At 45.2% G+C, this 19,585-nt stretch overlaps 1 protein-coding gene across 1 annotated transcript in view; it reads right to left on the bottom strand.

The window, feature by feature from the left end:
- LOC124613332 (translational regulator orb2-like) overlaps positions 1 to 19,585 on the bottom strand; it is a 268,493-nt gene that overhangs the window by 86,506 nt on the left and 162,402 nt on the right. The window lies entirely within an intron of this gene.

Raw genomic sequence — 19,585 nt, 5'->3', positions numbered from 1 at the left:
CCAATTGGTCCTCAACTAATACTCGCACTTTCCTTTCAACAATACCTGAGAAGATTTTACCCACAACGCTGATTAAAGAGATACCTCTGTAGTTGTTACAATCTTTTCTGTTTCCATGTTTAAAGATTGGTGTGATTACTGCTTTTGGCCAGTCTGATGGAACCTGTCCCGACTCCCAGGCAATTTCAATTATCCTGTGTAGCCATTTAAGACCTGACACGCAACTGTATTTGATGAGTTCCGACTTAATTTCATCCACCCCAGCTGCTTTATTGCACTGCAATCTATTGACCATTTTCTCCACTTCCTCAAATGTGATCCTATTTCCATCATCATTCCTATCCCATTCTACCTCGAAATCTGAAACATTACTGATCGTATTTTCACCTACATTGAGCAACTCTTCAAAATATTCCCTCCATCTGCCCAAGGCATCCACAGGATTCACCAGCAGTTTTCCCGACCTGTCCAAAATACTTGTCATTTCCTTCTTACCTCCCTTCGGAAGACTGCTAATTACACTCCAGAATGGTTTTCCAGCAGCTTGACCCATAGTCTCCAACCTGTTTCCAAAGTCTTCCCAAGATTTCTTCTTGGATGCTGCAATTATCTGTTTGGCTTTGTTTCTTTCTTCAACATAACTTTCTCTGTCTACCTGAGTTATACAGGGCTATTACAAATGATTGAAGCGATTTCATAAATTCACTGTAGCTCCATTCATTGACATATGGTCACGACACACTACAGATACGTAGAAAAACCCATAAAGTTTTGTTCGGCTGAAGCCGCACTTAAGGTTTCTGCCGACAGAGCGCTCGAGAGCGCAGTGAGAAAAAATGGCGACAGGAGCCGAGAAAGCGTATGTCGTGCTTGAAATGCACTCACATCAGTCAGTCATAACAGTGCAACGACACTTCAGGACGAAGTTCAACAAAGATCCACCGACTGCTAACTCCATTCGGCGATGGTATGCGCAGTTTAAAGCTTCTGGATGCCTCTGTAAGGGGAAATCAACGGGTCGGCCTGCAGTGAGCGAAGAAACGGTTGAACGCGTGCGGGCAAGTTTCACGCGTAGCCCGCGGAAGTCGATGAATAAAGCAAGCAGGGAGCTAAACGTACCACAGCCGACGTTTTGGAAAATCTTACGGAAAAGGCTAAAGCAGAAGCCTTACCGTTTACAATTGCTACAAGCCCTGACACCCGATGACAAAGTCAAACGCTTTGAGTTTTCGGCGCGGTTGCAACAGCTCATGGAAGAGGATGCGTTCAGTGCGAAACATGTTTTCAGTGATGAAGCAACATTTTTTCTTAATGGTGAAGTGAACAGACACAATGTGCGAATCTGGGCGGTAGAGAATCCTCACGCATTCGTGCAGCAAATTCGCAATTCACCAAAAGTTAACGTGTTTTGTGCAATCTCACGGTTTAAAGTTTACGGCCCCTTTTTCTTCTGCGAAAAAACGTTACAGGACACGTGTATCTGGACATGCTGGAAAATTGGCTCATGCCACAACTGGAGACCGACAGCGCCGACTTCATCTTTCAACAGGATGGTGCTCCACCGCACTTCCATCATGATGTTCGGCATTTCTTAAACAGGAGATTGGAAAACCGATGGATCGGTCGTGGTGGAGATCATGATCAGCAATTCATGTCATGGCCTCCACGCTCTCCCGACTTAACCCCATGCGATTTCTTTCTGTGGGGTTGTGTGAAAGATTCAGTGTTTAAACCCCCTCTACCAAGAACGTGCCAGAACTGCGAGCTCGCATCAACGATGCTTTCGAACTCATTGATGGGGACATGCTGCGCCGAGTGTGGGAGGAACTTGATTATCGGCTTGATGTCTGTCGAATCACTAAAGGGGCACATATCGAACATTTGTGAATGCCTAAAAAAACTTTTTGAGTTTTTGTATGTGTGTGCAAAGCATTGTGAAAATATCTCAAATAATAAAGTTATTGTAGAGCTGTGAAATCGCTTCAATCATTTGTAATAACCCTGTAGTATGTTGCCATTTTTGATACGCCTTCTTTTTCCTTTTACAGGCTGCCTTGACTGTGTCACTCCACCAAGCTGTTTGCTTCATCCTACTTTTACACACTACTGTTCCAAGACATTCTTTAGCCACTTCTAATACTGTGTCCCTGTACCTTGTCCATTCTTTTTCCAATGACTGTAATTGACTACATTCAACTAACTGGTACCTTTCTGAGATCGCTGTTATGTACTTGTGCCTGATTTCCTTATCCTGAAGTTTCTCCACTCTTATCCTCCTACATATGGACCTGACCTCCTGCACTTTCGGCCTCACAATCCCAATTTCACTGCAGATTAAATAATGATCAGTGTCATCAAAAAATCCCCTGAATACACGTGTGTCCCTCACAGCCTTCCTGAATTCCTGATCTGTTATTATATAGTCAATGACAGATCTGGTTCCCCTGCCTCCCCAAGTATACCGGTGAATGTTCTTATGTTTAAAAAAGGAGTTTGTGATTACTAAGCCCATACTGGCACAGAAATCCAAGAGTTGTTTCCCGTTCCTATTGGCCTCCATATCCTCTCCAAATTTACCCATAACCTTTTCATACCCTTGTGTTCGATTTCCAATCCTGGCATTAAAATCCCCCAGAACACTGTCCTTGACCTTTGCTCTAACAACTACATCACTGAGTGCCTCATAAAAACTATCCATCTTATCTTGATCTGTCCCTTCACAATGCGAATATACTGACACAATCTTAATTTTCTTGCTAGAAACTGTCAAATCTATCCACATCAGTCGTTCGTTTACATACCTTATTGCAATTACGCTGGGTTCCATTTCTTTCCTGATGTAAAGCCCTACACCCCATTGTGCTATTCCTGCTTTGACTCCTGACGGGTAGATCTTGTATTCTCCCACTTACTCCTCTTCTTTCTCACCCCTTACCCGAATGTCACTAACAGCTAAAACGTCCAGCCCCATCTTACGTGCAGCCTCTGCCAGCTCTACCTTCTTCCCAGAGTAGCCCCCATTGATATTAGTAGCTCCCCATCTCATTACCATTTGTTTGCCAAGTCGTATCTTAGGAGTCCCTGGTTTGTCAGTTAGAGGTGGGACTCCGTCACCTCCAAAGGTCCGAGGCATTTTGCTCTGATTGTTGCCAGCATCATATTTAAAGTACCAGGGAAGCAGGTTGCTAGCCTTACTTGCCCCGAGTCCCATTGGGTTTTACCCCTAACGGTTGAGGGACTAACCGGTGGATTTGGTAGTCTTTACCGTATGGGCACAAAGGTAACCACGACTCAGAATATGTCCGAGATGCCCAGCCTTCTTCCGAAGTAACTGGTATCCCGACTGTCGGGACCACTTACTTGGCCACTCATACGTTGCCCGTGGTTCATGAACTAGGACATGACTACAGGAACCCACACCATGAACCACATATATTTTATAGGAACGAAAAATTTTATAGCCACGGAAAATACAAACATCCAGCAGCTGAATTTGTCCAGTGGTTCCATGTAGTATGTACTGCAATGTCACCCGCTTTTCAGGAGGGGTAATTTGTTCAAAAGGAGTGCGATTTTTATACACAAACCAGGAATCAAGCTAAAGCAAGTTATTTTGACTAGCTGTTGGCCAAAATCAGTGCTCATGGTGTAGTTGTAGTTCTCTTTCGTCAGTTTTCCCTCTCCTGCTTGCTGTGACGTAAATATTGCCCACTGCCTTTGCAAGACCATTCACAAGAGAAAGAATCGTAAGGGGCAGAGCACCTCCAACTTCCCGCAGCACGATAATAACTTTCCAGCCAATTTACCATCCATATTAACAATCGGTATAATTGTATAAGAATGCGTTACGGCATTGATATTAGTTGATCGTGATACAAATCTCTTGGCACCTCTTATTTCTAGGATTCCTTTCTAGGATTCCTTTCATATGCATTTCCTCTTCAAACCTCGATTGGTCGGACTTGAAAACAAATCCCTTACTGAGCGATGGGATAAGTTTGCGTATCACATCTGCAAATTTCCGGGTTGATTCCGCAGTTTGCTGTGCATCGTCAAGTTGACGCTTTGTTTAAAATTGCGTTATCTTACGTCTCCAAATTCTGTAGCGCTGTTTGAAGTTATGCAACCATCCACTGCTTCCCTTGAAATCACAGTAGTGTATGTCGTGCACAAATTGATGAGCATAACGTAGTAGGTCACTATCGAGCACATCCTGTACATTGCACCGAGCATCCTTGAAACGCGCTAACACCAGTTTTTGTAGCAAGTGCGCCTTGTCCTACCTTGATAATCCATAGTTTTATTAGGCACTACACTGATGTATTGCCGAGGGCTTATTCGCAATTTATTCATAATTGTTTTTTTGCCATGTTGCGGATGATTTTCCATGTTTGTAATTCTGTTCAGTACCCGCTCCTGAAACAACGATTGTCATTTACTAAGTTTAACTGCAGACGGGATTTGTGGCTCCCTGTCCGACAAGGATGATGATGTACATGGGTCGCCTGTGGTTTCAGTATCACTTTTTCGCTTTTTAAGCACTTAGCATTTCATTGCACCCCTCAAGCACACACTGCACATTCCACAGACTCATCTTGCAGAAACGCTAGTATTCTTTCTCACTCTGCGGAATTCCCTGGCTTCCTTTGTGACGATATATCAACTCTGGCAAGTGTTTTACCATTGCTCTGCTTGGTATCGACACGACTGGCACTGTAGCACTGTTGTGAGTCACTCCTCGACTAATCAGTTCAGCTACGCTCCGTAGCCACATGCTATGCTCACCATCGTGGTCGCATGGTGTTCAATATGTGGGGCACCGAATGCCGAAAACATCACTGGTCCTTTGCGGCCTCGCACTCAAGAGATTGACTCTCCTGCTGTAGCACAGAGTGCGGGTGCCCGGAGTTAGAGTTGACAGTAAACAGGTGGGAAAACAATGAAAATTCATATCGCACATACAGTCAACCGTCTTCAGTTGAAAGTTTGTGTGAGTAAATTAACACCAACGAAGAAACGATAAAAATGCTACTCGTCTACGAAGAATGCAAGTTCCCGTTAGCTGACGCGTCACGAGACGAGAAAACAATACATCGGGAAAGTAGGTCCTTGTCAGGATATCGCTCGTTGTAAAATTCCTCCGCCGGAGTAGGGTTACGCCTATCTTCAGTCATAATAAGAGAACAGTAATGATGATGCAGATTTCAGTCAAAGACTGTCCTTACTGTATACAACATATCGTTTAAAAGTGCTACAGTACTGAAACTTGCTGGCAGATTAAAACTGTGTGCCGGACCGAGACTCGAACTCGGGACTTTTGCCTTTCGCGGGCAAGTGCTCTAGCTCTCGGTCGGGCACACAGTTTTAATCTGCCAGCAAGTTTCATATCAGCGCACACTCCGCTGCAGAGTGAAAATCTCATTCTGCTACAGTACTGTGCAACATGTACCCGTATTATAAATAAGAATACATTATTGCAAATACTGTTCTGCTAACTTATATGTTTTCGTTGGTTTAAACGGTACTCGAGCAAACCTTCAGCTGAAGGCGAAGTTCATTTTCCCTGTCTTTCTACTTGTTTACTGTCAGCTCCGCCAAGTGGACGAATTACGTTACGTTACCCCAGTGAGGTACTACAGGAGAGCCAATGTCAATTTATTTTACGATTTTAAAAACGTCATGTTTAAGTGAACGGTACACTGTAATATGTTCCTGAACAGTCCTGAGAAGAGGAAGTAGACTACGGAATAAGAACGGAAATAAAAAAAATAACTGTCCATATCTTCGTAATTACAAGAATGGCAGTCATGCTTGTCAGTGTCCCTCTGATAACTAAATATTTGCTTGTTACATTTTTTTTCGTGGTAGAATCAGATATTTAATCGCTTCAGTCGTAAATAGTTTTATCGGTTCAATCACGACCGGTTTCGGGCGATTTTAACCCTATCTTTTGGTGTACAAGAACCGCGAGGCGCGTGGTCGCTACCTACTAAACACCACCGAACGAGGTGACTCAGTAGTTTAGCACATTGCACTTGTATTCGGGAGGACGACGGTTCAAACCTGCGTCCGGCTATCCAGATGAAGGGTTTCCCTAAATCGTTTCAGGCAAATGCCGGGGTGGTTTCTTTCAAAGAGCACAGCCGACTTCCTTCACCATCCTTCCCTCATCCGATGGGAGCGATGACCTCGCTGTTTCATCCCCTCCCGTCAGATCAGCTAACCGACATACTGAACACCAGGCAGCGGGCGGGTGACAGCCGCAGATGAAGCCTCAGCTCGTAGGCACGAAGTTATTTGGGTTGGTAGAGATAAATCGGACACCGTATACAGGATGTTCAGAAATTCTCGTTACAAAATTCTAGGACTTGTGCAGGGGAGTGAGGCGTAATATTTGGAATAGGTTCCCATGTCCGGAAACGTTGCTACAACCGTTCGGAAACATGTTTGCTAGATAGGTATGCGACCGGGTAGTCATTGTGGGGGATGGTTATGTCGGATCGCAAGGTATCGTTTGGTATCATTTGACGTCTGTCCTACCGCTATGACCTAGTTCGAGCGTTATTCACATGTCTGTGAGTGTCAGAGCAACATGGTTGAGTATACGTTTTGAGAGCACAGCGACAGTATCCTTCTGAATGGCGAAGCTCACGGTAAAGCTCGCCGCCATTCTCAATATCGATCTTCACAAGGTCCGACTCTCTTTCTGTAAAATATCTGGGAGTATGCTTCCGGAACGATTTGAAGTGAAATGATCATATAAAATTAATTGTTGGTAAGGCGGGTACCAGGTTGAGATTCATTGGGAGATTCCTTAGAAAATGTAGTCCATCAACAAAGGAGGTGGCTTATAAAACACTCGTTCGACCTATACTTGGGTATTGCTGATCAGTGTGGGATCCGTACCATATCGGGTTGACGAAGGATATAGAGAAGATCCAAAGAAGAGCGGCGCGTTTTGTCACAGGGTTATTTGGTAAGGGTGATAGCGTTACGGAGATGTTTAGCAAACTCAAGTGGCAGACTCTGCAAGAGAGGCGCTCTGCATCGCGGTGTAGCTTGCTGTCCAGGTTTCGAGAGGGTGTGTTTCTGGATGAGGTATCGAATATATTGCTTCCCCTACTTATACCTCCCGATGATATCACGAATGTAAAATTAGAGAGATTAGAGCGCGCACGGAGGCTTTCCGGCAGTCGTTCTTCCCGCGAACCATACGCGACTGGACCAAAAAAGGAAGGTAATGACAGTGGCACGTAAAGTGCCCTCCGCCACACACCGTTGGGTGGCTTGCGGAGTATAAATGTAGATGTACTGCATACCCATTTCGCCACAATTATGCAACGGTTTCGAGAGGGGGTATCTTCACCTTCATCAAGTGTGACTTTGGTGCTCCAAGGACACGCCGCACACAGGACTTGGAAGAGGCCATACTGCATCAAGTTGAAGAAAACCCGTCAACGAGTACACGAATAATTTCTTTGGCTATTAACGAATGGAGTTGTAATACAAGTCATTTACTGTGCCACGACTAACCAATTACTTGTAAAAGTAGCCGCGTTTTCCAATGGGTGTAGCACGAAGACAGTACGTTTCTGGATATGGTTTCCAATTCAAAATATTATCCACTCACTACGCCTTACGATTACTAAGAAGTTGGTAATGGGAATTTCCGAACACCTTGTATGATAAGAAAATATTGATCATAAACATCGCTGAAAACGCCGTCACGTTAACTGTATGTACGGAACTTGACTGCCGTTAGTTTGCAGCTAGCTGCGTGGAAGCTCGGGAGAAAACCGAGCCGCCGTGTCATAGCGCAGAAAACAGCTGCGCGGCAGGAGGGACACAATGGGAGCCAGCGTGGCGTGTCGCGGCCGGCTAGGGGTGCGGTATCGCCGCCATATCGCCGCGCCGCGCGGGGTCGCTGACCCCACCCCTGTCCCCGGCTGGCCGCGCACAGCGGCATAAAGCGGACAAACTTCCGTCTCCGGCGCTCTTTCGTAGGAGCCTTTTAGGCACCGCGGCGTCAGCTGCACGTTTTCCATCTTAGTCCGCCGGCAGTTTTCATTATAGCGTATAACTTACATGCAGCACGACGGCTTTCCGTAATTAAGGACGACCCCTCCCCTCCCCCTCCTACGTCGTCGGTTTCTCCAACTTGGCTGTTATAAATTGCCGTCATCCTCAACAAACTAGGCACTCGGAAGAGATTATTAGATTTAACCTGGGCTAGTAATTGAATCGGCGGAAAACTTGGCAGCGGAGGGCCATAAAGGCTCGCGTTGTCTCTTACGAGGCATTCGCTTTACAAATTACCTCGGGGACATGACAGAGCACTCCGTTCTGATATGCGTGCAGGAAAAGTTGAAATGGAACGGAGCGAGCCACCCCTTCACTACTCGATAACATTATCTAAAAACAAGAAACGAAGGCAAGAGCGTGGAAACTATGTTTCCGTAATACAAACGAGCTTCGTTGACCGATAGGGCAACGCACGGCAATCAGGTTCTTGTAATTTTCCGTATATTCATGATACGTGAAGTTCACAACACAAATATACCTCTCCCAAAGCAGTTTCATGCAGCTATCAAAAATTCTGGAGAAAATCGACTTTGAGGTTTTCCAACCACGTTTAACACGGTAAAATTTTTCGACGAGTAGTATGGTTCTGCGGTAGACAGCTCGCTCGATGTGTGGAGGGCCTGGGTCCGATTCGGTGGAATCAAATTTTTAAACAAAACTGCGTGTTCTACTAGCATTTCCGTGACACGTAGAATACGTAAAGAGCACGAGAATGGTAATCGCTAGATCGAGGGTCACTCAAATCATTATTTCTTTCGTTTCTTTCCGTTCATTTCGAATATCTACGTGATTTAAATCTAACATTTATCAAATATAATCTAATTAACTCATCTAATTGTCATTTTTATGAAAAATAGATATTTTCTTATTTTTAATTGTATACTGCACACAAAAGTCCAGTTTTCATTCCAAACAAAAATTCTTAATTACCTATCTTTCATAAGAGATTGTTAATCAACATCATACAATTTTAAAAAAGTAGAAATTAATCTTTCTTTTTTACGCTTCGCGTAAATGCTCGTAGTACATGCATCTCAGTTCAAAAATTTTATTCCGCCAGGATTCGAACCCACACACAGCCACGCTGTTTGTCGTAGGAACACCACCTTCGTTTAGCATGTTTAAAATGGTTTGAAAATTTCAAAGTCGATTTCTCGAGTGTTTTTGAGATTTACCTCGAATTCTATTCGGAGAGGTATATTTGACATTTGAACTTCACGTGTACTAATATACAACAAATTACAAAAATCGTTGCTCCCGCCAGAGGTTCGAGTCCTCCCTCTGCCATGAGCATGTGTGTTGTCCTTGGCGTAAGTTAAGTACTGTGTAAGTCTAGGGACCGATGACCTCAGCAGTTTGGTCCCATATAAATTCACACACACAAAAACCACTGCTGTGTGGGCTCCATTGTCAGACCCAAGAGGAGACCGAAATGATCACAAATTTTCAGGGCTGGAATTAACCGACAAGATTTCTTTCACACACGCAGTCAAAATGTATGTGGCGCAATTTCGTCGGCAGACAGTAGTAATATTAATCATTATATCCATTGTTGATGACAAACAGGAATGTGATTTAAATTGGCTATTTCTATAGGTGTGATATGCAACCAGTCGCTTTTCGAATTTATTGTAGCATTAAGCAGTTTTCGATCCACTGCAATCTCATCAGATGGAAGTGCTAATAGGTAATATTATTTTGTGGGCAACGTGCACCTAGACGCTAGGGCCATGGTGATTACATTGCATCTTAATATCACACACACACACACACACACACACACACACACAAGCGCGCGCACCTAAATAACATCCCCATTTGATGAGCCTGCGGTTGCTCGAAAAATAGTCGGTGGTGCATTAAATGGTATCAGATTCGAAAAGCGACTTGTTACATATCTTGTCTAGAAAAACTGCCACTGTAATATTATACACAAGGAGTAGGTTAACGGAAATAGTGCTGCTCAACGTCTTCAAGATGTTAGTGTTCAACACCTCAGCGCTTAAATAGGCACGTTCCCTATTAGAGGTCGCAGTTGCTTACTTTGCCTTCGGCCTTTTAACTGACTTCACCTGGCAATTGTTGGGGCACGTACAGACAGGACTCCGAACCAAAGTGCAACTTCGAATTTTTGACATTAACATATCAGTGCCAGGGGTGAAAAAAGGATGGTAAAAAGCTAAGGCGACTGAAACAGGACTTTTGTATTTGTAAAAGAAATACATTCGCAGCTGCGAATATGATCGAACCCCAGCTGGACAATTATTAGTGACAGTGAAAATTTGTGCCGGACAGGGATTCGAACCTGGACTTCCCGACTTACGTGAACAGGCGCCTTAAACGCTGTGGCCATCCGATCACGCCTCCAGGACAGACCCAAACTTCCATATGTCACCGTGTGTCTGCTTGCTGTACCCGCACAGGAAGAGAGATTTAATTACTGTCGCGGCCTTGTCTCATGAAATACTATATTACAGCGCCTGTATGCTCTGCAGTGTGCTTCAGATATGCATGCATGTCTGAGGTCATTGCGTAGTACGCCGTAAAAATACGGGCACTGCAATATACTACTACTTTTATTTGTGATCTAACACAATAACCTTTTTTAAAATGACATGTTCGTCAGCCAGTGCTTTGTCTCTCATAATTTTCACTGTTGCTTTTTCGAGTCTTAAGTTATTTTCATATGCCTAAGGTTGCTGAAAACACAGCAGCAGTCTGTGTTAGTAAAGTAAATTAAAATTATGTGAGCCTATACGGCTCATTTCAACATTCGTCACATACCATCTGTTACGTACCGATGTTGTATGTGATGTATGCTGATATGAACCAGATAGGCTCACATCCTTTTTACTTATATTACTGGCTGGCTCTGAGCACCATGGGACTTAACATCTATGGTCATCAGTCCCCTAGAACTTAGAACTACTTAAACCTAACTAACCTAAGGACATTACACAACACCCAGTCATCACGAGGCAGAGAAAATCCCTGACCCCGCCGGGAATCGAACCCGGGAACCCGGGCGCGGGAAGCACTTATACTACTAATGTAGACATTGATGCATTTTGAGTACCTTAACAACTTCAAAATGGCGTAAGCGTCGGAATTGCTATTCCGAAAATTATAATAAACAGAGCAGTCGATGACGAACATGACGTCATCTAAAAAAATTCAGGAGACTGCAATCCCAAAACAAATACAACGTACCCTTTTTTGATGTTTATACTGTATCGGAGGTCACTAACGCACGCGAGAAGAGAAGGGACCATTGTGCGTGGAGGAAGATCGCTCCGGTAGTCTCCGGTCAACAATCCCATACGAGGCTTTCTTTCATTTTTTTAGCACGTTGTTCTAACACCTCTATAGTTTCAATGACCTGAGAAAAGAGATACTTATGAGTTCTGGCCCATATCTCATGACGAATTAACCAATGGCAGCTAGTAATATCTGTACCTCGAAAATCGATATTCTCAATTTAGTCTCCTTACGGACATACACAACTTCGCCTTTGTATCAGCTGAGAGCGACTTTTCCGGAAACAATAACAAGTGAGTCGACGAGTCGGCGACGCTTTGGAGGACGGCATCACTTTGCCAATTACAAACTGGCTTCTGCAGCGGCGCCGCTGTTTGTTAGACAGCTCGTGGCGTTAATTAATGGGGAGTAGGCCGCTGCGACTTGCCTCCTTAGAAGATTGCGAAAATATAAATAATGTACACAGGCAGTCGAAAAATTCGCGCATCTGGCAGAGTGCTTGAGAGCCATTAGCCTTAAAAACGAATGAAAACAGATTTGGCCATACGTGTGTGATGTATGCGCTTCTCGACGAACAAACAGAAGGTCTCGGTTGATGTAAACAGTGACTTGAGCAATATTTTTTGAAGCAGCCAGTGACTATATTCCAGTTTGTTAGCAAAATTTTTATTAGTTTCTTATATTTATTTTGGTTACTGCATTATTATTTGATTATAATTTGCAAGTAAAATTCATTATTTTCGTTTGTTAGGGTGTTTTTATAGCGGCCATCAGATGAATACAGAACTAATTACAAATTTCAGTGTCATACGCACTGCATTCAAAGAATAATGGAGAACACTAAAAACAGTGAAAAACAAGAGAACGATTAGATGTACAGAAAAGTTTGATTCTTGAGAAGAAGCTCCTCAGAAAAGTTCGATTCTTGAGAAGAAGCTCCACCTTCTGCTAAAACGCATGGTTTTTCGTTTCCTTAGTATTTATCCATACACGTTTCGACAGTTGTTTGTCATGGAAGCTGCATTAATTGGGGGGAGACGAGATAATACTACCCGTAGTACGGTCATGCCTATTAACTTACTATGGGGCTGTAATTCAACTTCGGATTGACGACAACTTTATTGCTTACCTAACCTAGGTAGGATTCAGTATCAAAAATGATCAGCCTTCAGAAGCAAAATGTAACACAACATCGCGCCACGACAATGATTATTTTGTTTAGCAGTAGAATAAAAGTAAATTCACATGTAAACTTTTTTCGCGTTACACCGATAAAGCAAAGGACAAGATACAACCACGCAATTCAATACCAGTGAACAGAGCGTTTGTTTGAGCCTGCAAAAACTTTGACGAGCACTATTTTGCCACCATTTTGACTTCAGATGGAGTACACTCTTAATTTTTTTTTAAATGTCTATTTTTGTCAATATCTGGGAGTATCAACGAAAGAGTGACCACAGATGGCAGCGTCACACGGTGAGTTGTTTACGTCAATGGTCCATAATGGTGACATCGAAACAGTATTCCATTCTACCTCGTCTTCTAAACAGTTTGTGAGTGTGAAAAATAGGACTGTAGGCGCTCCTTACAACCCTCTGGGTGACCTGTCTCATTAGTAAGGAGAAATCAACTGAATGTCGCACTTAACTGGACTACGTTCTGTGGTACTTCGATGATCTTCGGGCTGATGATCGATTTATCACATGCTAGCTATTGTAGTCGCGTTTACTTAGCACCATTCAGAAGGATATGACAGCAAATTGCCGTACATGAATCGACGGATGCATTATACGTCCGAAGGAACCTGACATATGTTGACAGTAGTAGGCGGTTGGCAAATTTGAAAAGGTACCGTTTGTAATACAAAACACAGGCCTTCCGAACACTTTTGGCCGTAATGTGTTACCTAAGTTTAAATCGGCGTAAGTTGATCTCTGAAAATTGCTGTGGGCTAGGCTCAGTAGCTTCGCGGGCCTGTCTCAGTCAGTATAGTAACGCGATTTTATAAACGTCTCTATGGCAACGCCTGAGTATTGTTACAGCTCTGTAGACGGCTACTTTCTGCGCCTGCAGCCGGTAGCGCCTCGCAGTTGATAGCTGTCAGGGATCTACTTATTCCATCTGGACTACAGGAATGGTGATACGTGGACTGACATTACTTTGCGCTTGGAGTTCCAGCGAGTCGAGTGACAGTGACCAGGAGCGGCCAATCGTAGTTCTTTCTCGCGCGCCATGTGTTCTCAGTGGCGGCTTTTATGCAGGGACGCGGCAGAGCCTCGTCTAGCATGGCTGGCTGCACGCCGGTAACACTGTCCCCCACCACTGCAGTCCGTCAATCGCGCAGCTGAATTACTAGCCGGCTGCAGTCACTGGAAAAGAAAGGGCAGGTGCTGGTGCTGAAACTGCCGCTAGAGCACGCATCGTACGTCATGGAGTCAGTAAGCAACGGCGAATGGAAATCGAGGAGTGTTGGCGTGCAGCGAACGACCGGCCGTAGCCCGGTCGGGGTGTTGTGCTTTGTTTGGGATTCTGCGCCGCTGCGACGTAACGAGGTACGGCTGACTGGCAGGCTTCGCGCCTCGTTTCGGGAACCGACACTGATTGGACCGGACTGTGGCGACAGCGACAGAACAGGGCCTCTCTCACAGTCAGGCGCGCACCGCCCACAGGCTGCCGTAGTAAGAACGCCTGGCAAAAACAGTACACGTCACGCTAATGCCGAGTAACACTTCCTAACCCTGATTATGGCCTCAGTTCGCCTAGAAAGACAATTCAGAAGCTTCTTCAGGCATGCCATACCAGGCGCAATCTACTTATTGGTGATTAGCTTCCTAAGAGCTAGCAATTTGTACGTTTCTTCCAAATAGCCACAGACATTTTCTGTGGGGTGAAGATCGGATGACTTTGCGGACCAGTCAGAGTTCGACGCGATGTCTGAGTTTTCGTCAAACCACGAATGTATGCGTGCAGCCTTGTGAGCTCTGCCGTGTGTCCACAGCGTACTCCTAATGAAGACGTAGAAGGAAAGACAACATTCGGTAACCGAGTGTGTTGAAATAAACATCCTGGTTCGTGGTAATCCGGATAGGCACGAAAAACATTCCAAAGACGACGTGCTGCTACTGCTGTGTCCAGTGTAGTCGCTGGGATGCACCGCTGTCGGTCCATGAAGAGAAGCCACAACCGCGGTCGCACATGCTGACAGTCCGTGACGCTCGAGACGTCGTCGCACTGTCCGTGTGTACTTGGCTTGTTGCAACCGTGTCCGGACCTGCGCGGCCGAACTAACCATACGTTTGTTCTGTCGAGCGCTAACCGAATGGCGTTGTTAATATCCTTCATGAGTACGGCTCTCCTGAAACCACATTCGGAATGCAGCTGTAGGATCCCGACCAACGCGAGCAGCAATGTCGAGGAGCGACAAATGGCAGTCTCCCCGATAGTCAACGAGCCCGCCTTGGAATTCCGACACGTCATTATTTACGTTTCTCTTTCTTAACCTGCCTTTACACCTGTGTGCCTTGCACCTAGTCGCCGTGCGGCTGTGTTTGCCCCTCCCACAAGTAGAGGCACGCGTGTGGGTCGCATGCCACTTCCTCAACATGTTCGTGCGAGTCATTTCATTCACACCTGTGTTCCCGCCGGGCACTTCTACTGCGTGGGGCAAGCTACTGCCGCACGGCGACTAGCCGCAAAGTGCGCAGGTGTAAATGCACCTTTACTGGAGCCATATCAGGGTCTTCTCACAACCAAACCAACATTCGATTGCGATTTCTGGCTGCGTAAACCCTCTGTGGATGCTTCTTTATACAGGGTGGTCAGGCACACTCTGAGAAGCTTGTAAGAGTGTCGCAAGGTAGGGTGTGTTGAGAAATAATTGTTAAGAAAAAAATTCCATATGTTGTGCTGTTTCCGAGCTAATTAGCACTGAAGTTAGCCAATGAGGCCGTCGAGTGCAAAGTCAAGCTGCCCGCCAGATACAATTAGTGTTAGTTGGCCTCGTAGCGTGGATGATATCGTACGAGACAGCTCAGCCTTTGGCTGGCGTTCTATCCTTACTACCGTCCCTTGTCCGATTCGTGTATCGCTCTCGTGTTTAGTTTTAGGAAACAAATCCGAGAACACGTTTGGCGACACCGTGTGTGGCGGGCCACTTGAATTTGCGCACGCAACGGCCTGATGGCTAACTTCCACGCTAATTAACATGGAAACGGCGCGACGTATCGAATTTTTTTTGTTGACAATTATTTATCAGCACGACCTACCCCGCAACACCTTGCAAGCTTTTCAGGCCGTTTCTGACCACCCTGTACGCGGGTTGTAAACGATAACTGTAAACAACCTACCACAGTGTTATAGATTAAGCCGAGACGGAAAAATTGATATGGAATAATTATGGTCTGTGAGGCCGGGAAACAGCCTGAATTTGGCCTACAAACGCCACCTAATATGCAGCGCATGACTGGCGAGCGACGATTTTGGCTAAAATCGTCACTGAATATTAAAAGCAGCTCGTTACTGGACTTATAAAATGTAATATTGATATTTGTGTATATTTTACCACAAAATATTATGAATTTTAACAGCACAAAATTAACAATTAACTCCTTTTGTTTGTCTGTATTTCTCACCACGAAACTACTGTGTTTTTAAGGATTAAGTTTATATCGAATTCTAAACGTGTGTACTTTTTGCATAACGTTTACAAAAATCCTTTTTCTTTCATCACCCTCACTGGAGAATTTAAATTTATAATGTTACCGAAATATCCGACGTCGGTCGCGTAACAAAATGAGACGGTATTCAAAATTTCGCGCGGAGCGCAAGTGCTATAGTTTTGGTGGGTGACGTTTGTAAGGGAATTTGAGATTATTCCACGGCTTGACAGACCACAAGTGTCCTATAACACACTGTTCGTCTCAACTTCCCCTACACCACTGTGATACGTCGCATACAGACCGCGTTTACTGCCTGTTTAGGATATGGACCGCGTTACACTGTGCGGTTGCGCTTAAATGCTATAACTTGCACTGACGGAGTACATCGAAAAAGTTCAAAGAAAGGCAGCACGTTTTGTATTATCGAGAAATATGGGAGAGAGTGTCACAGAAATGATACAGGATTTGGTCTGGAAATCATTAAAAGAAAGGCGTTTTTCGTTGCGACGGAATCTTCTCACGGAATTCCAACCACCAACTTTCTCCTCCGAATGCGAAAATATTTTGTTGACACCGAGGTACATAGGGCGGAACGATCACCACGATAAAATAAGGGGCCGGCCGGGGTGGCCGAGCGGTTCTAGGCGCTACAGTCTGGAACCGCGCGACCGCTACGGTCGGAGGTTCGAATCCTGCCTCGGGCATGGGTGTGTGTGATGTCTTTAGGTTAGTTAGGTTTAAGTAGTTCTAAGTTCTAGGGGGCTGATGACCTCAGAATTTAAGTCCCATAGTGCTCAGAGCCATTTTTGATGAAATAAGGGAAATCAGAGCTCGTACGGAAAGATATAGCTGTTCATTCTTTCCGCGCGCTATGCGAGATTGGAATAATAGAGCATTGTGAATGGTTCAAATGGCTTTGAGCACTATGCGACTTAACTTCTGAGGTCATCAGTCGCCTAGAACTTAGAACTACTTAAACCTAACTAACCTAAGGACATCACACACATCCATGCCCGAGGCAGGATTCGAACCTGCAACCGCAGCGGTCGCGCGGTTGCAGACTGTAGCGCCTAGAACCGCTCCGCCACCCTGGCCGGCAGAATTGTGAAGGTGGTTCGATGAACCCTCTGCCTGGCACTTAAATGTGATTTGCAGAGTATCCATGTAGATGTAGATGTAGATCGAGAAAATTGTGAAGACTTAATTGAGCTTGAAAGCTACGTTGCAAAGAATTTTTTAATTAAGAAGAAAGTGTAGTTATGTGTGTGGGGGGGGGGGGGGGGTGGTGCAGCTCATAGCCGCCGCCGCCTCCCTCCCCCCGCCTTCCCCCTCTCGATTCACCTGTGAACACCCAAGCATGTGGTACTCCTGATGCCAGTTTGACGTTTGTTGTGAGCTGCGTTCGCGGTGTCGCTATGGCCAGTGACGAGGCGGGCGGGGGTGGGAGGGCGAGCGCTATGTCAGCGACTGTGAAGCGTCACTCGAGACGCGAGTGGCGGCGAGATGACGCGGCGCTTTGCTGTTTGCGGTAAGGGCCGGCCGGCGCTGCGCTGCGCTGCGCGAGTCGCCACGCTGCGTGCCGTAAACACGGCGCCCTGTGAATCAATGTGCAGGAGGGCCGGTCACTGACCTCCGCAGCACGTGCCTCGCCACGCTGCGCCACCGGCCGCTCCCATTCATGGCCCTTCCCTTCCCTCGCTCGCCGCCGCACCCGCCTACCTGCTCTACAACTCTACCAACGCACGAAAATATTGCTCGTATCTCTTCTGTCGTTCTCCGCTCACAATTTGTGTGCGGAGACAGACGTCCTCAAACGCTTTACAAATTTCCGCACTGCGAAGCGTTTGTATAGCGTAACGATTACGTATGGGATAAATTACACTGGTGTACAATACCTAAGGACGAAAGTAAGTTTCACGCGATGTATCATTGCCCAGTAATATACAATAGCGCTCAAAATTATTTAGTACTTATACAGGGTGTTACAAAAAGGTACAGCCAAACCTTCAGGAAACATTCCTCACACACAAAGAAAGAAAATATGTTATGTGGACATGTGTCTGGAAACGCTTACTTTCCATGTTAGAGCTCATTTTATTACTTCTCTTCAAATCACATTAATCATGGAATGGAAACACACAGCAACAGAACGTACCAGCGTGACTTCAGACACTTTGTTACAGGAAATGTTCAAAATGTCCTCCGTTAGCGAGGATACATGCATCCACCCTCCGTTGCATGGAATCCCTGAAGCGCTGATGCAGCCCTGGAGAATGGCGTATTGTATCACAGCCGTCCACAATACGAGCACGAAGAGTCTCTACATTTGGTACCGGGGTTGCGTAGACAAGAGCTTTTAAATGCCCCCATAAATGAAAGTCGAGAGGGTTGAGGTCAGGAGAGCGTGGAGGCCATGGAATTGTTCCGCCTCTACCAATCCATCGGTCACCGAATCTGTTGTTGAGAAGCGTACGAACACTTCGAGTGAAATGTGCAGGAGCTCCATCGTGCATGAACCACATGTTGTGCCGTACTTGTAAAGGCACATGTTCTAGCAGCACAGGTAGAGTATCCCGTATGAAATCGTGATAACGTGCTCCATTGAGCGTAGGTGGAAGAACAAACTAAAATGAGATCTAACATGGAAATTAAGCGTTTCCGGGAACATGTCCACATAACATATTTTCTTAATTTGTGTGTGAGGAATGTTTCCTGAAAGTTTGGCCGTACCTTTTTGTAACACCCTGTATGACTTTGAAAAGGCATTTGACTCCGTTAGCCATGTAAGTGGGAGCAGCATACATTGAAGTGCTCAGGAAAATCTACGAGAATTCTTCAGCTTATGTTAACATCGGCGAATCAACTCAATAATTCCGCATCATGAGGGGTGTCAAGCGAGATGATCCCATCTCCCCAAAACTGTTGTCTGCTGTATTGGAAATGACTATGTCAAAGCTGAGCTGGGAAGGTAAGGGAATTAGAATTAATGGAAGAATGCTTACCAACTTGAGATTTGCTGATGATATTGCCTTACTGGCCAAAGACTTCGCAGAGCTCTAAAAACTTAGTTACTCATCTTGCATCGGAATGTCAGCTGGTTGGCTTGAACATGAACCTTTCCAAAACAAAAGTAATGTGCAACAGATGGGTCCCAGCTGGAGATGTGAAAGTCAAGGACAGTCTACTGAAAGAGGTCAGTGAATATGTCTACCTTGGCCAGATTATAAATATGAAGGGAGACATAAGGCCAGAAATCTATCGACGCATCAAGCTTGGCTGGCAAGCATTTGGGAAGAATTCAACAGTATTCAGATCAAAAATGCCAGTAAATATGAAGAAAGCAGTATTTGATCAATGCATTCTTCCTGTGATGACGTATGGCTGCGAGACATGGACACTGAACTCATTTACAAAAGGGAAACTTAGGACAGCACAGAGAGCCATGGAGAGATCAGTGCTGGGCTATACAAGAAAGGATAGGAAAAGGGCAGATGACATGCGGTCTGTGACGAAGGTTAATGACATCTTAGAGACAGTAGGTTCCTTGAAATGGCAGTGGGCTGGCCACGTCGCAAGAAGAAAAGACA

This window comes from Schistocerca americana, chromosome 4, assembly GCF_021461395.2.
Source record: "Schistocerca americana isolate TAMUIC-IGC-003095 chromosome 4, iqSchAmer2.1, whole genome shotgun sequence".
In the NCBI taxonomy this organism is placed as follows: Eukaryota; Metazoa; Arthropoda; class Insecta; order Orthoptera; family Acrididae; genus Schistocerca; species Schistocerca americana.
The sequence above is the reverse complement of the archived record's forward strand: the minus strand, read 5'-3'. Positions and strand labels throughout refer to the sequence as shown.